We start from the raw sequence: 3,570 nt of genomic DNA on the forward strand, positions 1-3,570 counted from the left end.
AAGCCAAATTTATGGTTTAACTCTCATGTTGTGTATCACACCTCATTACCTGCATATTCTTGTTCTAACTTCTTCTCTGGTGTTAATCTCCTAGGCTAATTAGTTTCACTGGCCCTCATTTTTTATACGTACATTTTCTTATTTTATTGTATATATTTATTGTAAGACATCTTAAACCATACATTTATAATCTTTTCTTATTTCATTTCTAAAGATGGCTGGAGGATGTTATTACATTTTGGTTCTCCTTAGGTGTTACTGTGGTTTCAGTTTCGAGTTTTCCTTGCTCTGATTCCCATCCACCACGTATAAAAATTACTCAGTTACATGGTAAGCTTTGACAAGAACTTTTACGGCGATCCCATCATGCCCAGTGTCCAGCATAGGACTTACTTTCTATATAATGCCACCTGTTGTGTATAATAATAACAACAGTAAAAAGTAATTTTTTATTTCAACTCCCTAGAACAAGGGGACTTTTTATCTGTACCAACTGCTAGAAGCCTTGTCATCAAAAAGAATGAAAGATCCATGTACAAACAGTAGACTTTACACACTTTATCATAAAAGGAATGTGTTATGTAAGACTGGGTGGTATACTTTTACTCTGGGGATTAGGAGTGGCACGTGGCTCTATTTTCTTAATCTGCAAATTAATTTAGCTGCACTTATCTTTCTATGAATCCTTATTTAATAGCCTGGACATAGACTACATGAATTACGTACTAGGTTGGAGAGAATATAAGCAACCAAAATTACAAGTGCCTATGCAAAATCTTTATAGTTTAATAAAAACACAATCTGCAGACACTCTACTAAGTTTAAGCAAGTGCAGGAGTCTGTATATTTCTTAGGGCAAAATGGAACCTAAGGCCACATTTATAGTTTGGATTAGCCACGTTTTGCTATGAAGGAAACATTTCTCCTTAGTGTTAAGTATGACAAGACAGGCTGCTGGAGACACTTTCTTCATGACTCGATCCCAACCCCATTCTGTGGTGGCGTGGCCTGTGGTCCAGCTCAGGGTATTGTTTAATGGCTCTGTCCATGGGATGTGTTCACTACCACTTCTCTAATCACTTAATTTCAAGCCATTTTTTACTTTGAAAACTCTAAACGCCTCATTGAGGACAGTACATACAATGTGTGCCAAGCCCTCTGGTTTCAAAGTTCAGCTGTTTTTGAGTTATTTGACTGGACAAAATGTCGAAAGATATCTTTCACAGCAGAGAAAGTGTAATTGTCCATGTCTTTATGATGTTTTGAAATGGTTGAGGTGACTTTTCTCCTAAAATTTCCATAAATAAATAACTCACCAGTGGAATAACTTTAATTTTGAGATGCCTTGCTTAAAAAGGTTGAAAGTAATCCTCTCCCCTCCTATCCATAATCCAGTCTCCACCGTTGGAGGGGAGAATCGAAGGCAACCTCGGATTAAAATCCAGACCTTTCATGTTTGGACTAAAAGAATGGAAAGTTTAAGCTTCTAAAAAGTCTCTCAATTTGTGAGATTACGGCAAATAACCTCAATTCTATTATTTAATATTACACATTTTAGCAATAGTTGATAGAAGAGCTCTGGTGTCTGAGATTACACTCTTCTCCAAGTTTCTATAGGGCCCTGCTATATTTTTCTAATTGTGTTTGCATCTCACTTATCCAGGACCTTACAGTCCACTTCTCTTTTCCACTTTTTTTTTTTTTTTTTTTTTTACTTTGTTTTCCATACATATTATTTCTGGCCTCCTGCCTCAAGACATCTGTGTGCCAAGGCAACTAGGAATACGGACTCGAACTTCTTGCAGGATTTACCTCTGTGGGCTACCAACGAGTTGTTGGTGAATATTTTTGTGTACTTTGCTCAGAGTTGTTCAGTGTGAAAAGGGAACTGCCAGGAGTTAGACTTAGGTCTCCCAATGAAGACCAAACGGCCATAAGACATGCCTAGGAGAAGGTACACCTCTTAAACCTTGTCCTCCATCCTCAACCCATTCACTTGCCCACAGGTCTAGTTTCCCATTTGACCCTAAGCAAATGTTTGACCTTTTGGGAGGGAGGTGGGAGGTGGGAGGTGGGTCAGTTTCAGGCCCTTGAGTATTCCTGCTCTTCCAAAGGTCTATCAAGTGTGTACCTCTGGGTCATCCCTATTTGGGATCAACCCTATTCCCTTATCACCCTATTTGGCGATTAACAAGCTCTAGTACTGTTCTAATTTTTTTTCCCGAACGTGCAGAGTTTGTATTTTATAAGCATCTTCTTTGAATCGTGCAACTCTATTCACTATCACTTCTTTGCCCTGTTGATCTTTTGCTTTTTCTTCCGTACTGTCACTATCTTCCAGAGCCTGTTTGGCAAATGACCACTTCCACCGTCCACTCCATGGGCCAGTGTACGCTGATCTGCATCCATTCCTGCAGGTCTCTTAGGGGAAACCGCAAAATGCCTGGTCGCTGTCCTCTCATTCTGGACTGACACTGCCGTCCATCAGCCACTTCTTCCATTTCTCGGGGCTTCCTCTCGGCCATCCACCACCTCCTCTCTTCTTACTTAGGGAAGTCTGTCGAGTTGTCCCTCCAAGTCTCTTGCCCCTCTCCCCAACGCCCTCCCGGACCGGAGCGTCTGTCGGTCGGTCCGCAGCCGCCCCGGCCGGTTCTTGGGCCTCGACTGGGTGGACGTGGGTCTGTCCTGCGCCGATGTTTCCATCCGTCCCCCGTCTGCCTCCAATTCGGCAGGAACTTTACTCCAGCCGAGAGGGGAAGGACGGGTGAGCGCGGGTGCGGGTCGAGGCACCCGTAGCGGGCGCGGGGCGCGGCGAGGGGCGCCGGATGGGGTGGGCTTGCGAGCGGGCCGGGGGTGTCGCGGGCCGCCCTGCCCTATAAGGGGCCGAGCCGCCTCCGCCGCCGGGCGGGTGCCGGGCGGACCGCGGCGGCGGCGGCGGCGGCGGCGGCTGCTATTGGCTCAGGCTCCCCATCCGGGGACTGGGCTCGGCGCTGCTCGTTCGCCCTAAAGGTACCAATATGGCGGAGGTGAGCAGGGGAACCGGGCAGGAGCGGCCGGGCTGGAGCGGGTACCCGGCGGCCTCCCGCGGTCCCCGAGCCGGCTCGGGGGATCCGGGGCCCTTCCCGCGGCCCTACGGGGGGCGGCGTGGCGGCGCGGGGCCGCGGGGCGGCGACGGGCGGCGGCGGGGCCGGCCGGGGGGCGGGAGCGGGCGCGGGAGCTGTCTCCCTCCGGGACTAGGCCGCGGCGGCTCCTGCCCCGACACGGCCGGGCGATGGGGCCGGACGGGAGGCGGCGGCCGGCGGCAGCGAACCCCGGCCCGCGGACGCCGCCGTGCCGTGCCCCCGGGCAGCTGACGCGGGCCGCCGGAGCCTCCGCGCCGCCTCCTGGGGCCGGGGTGGGTGGAAACCGGCCGATCCCCCCCCCCCCCTCCGCGGCCGGATTGCAAAGCGGGGAGCGGGCTGCGCCACTGCCCTGCTGGAGGAGTGTTCTGTGACCCCGGCCCATTGGGTCCAGGCTGCGGTGCGAAGGAGCCTCACGCTCCACTTTGCTCCGGGCGCGGAGGCGAGCGGG

Source organism: Hyperoodon ampullatus (genome assembly GCF_949752795.1).
Source record: "Hyperoodon ampullatus genome assembly, chromosome: 4".
Lineage (NCBI taxonomy): Eukaryota > Metazoa > Chordata > Mammalia > Artiodactyla > Ziphiidae > Hyperoodon > Hyperoodon ampullatus.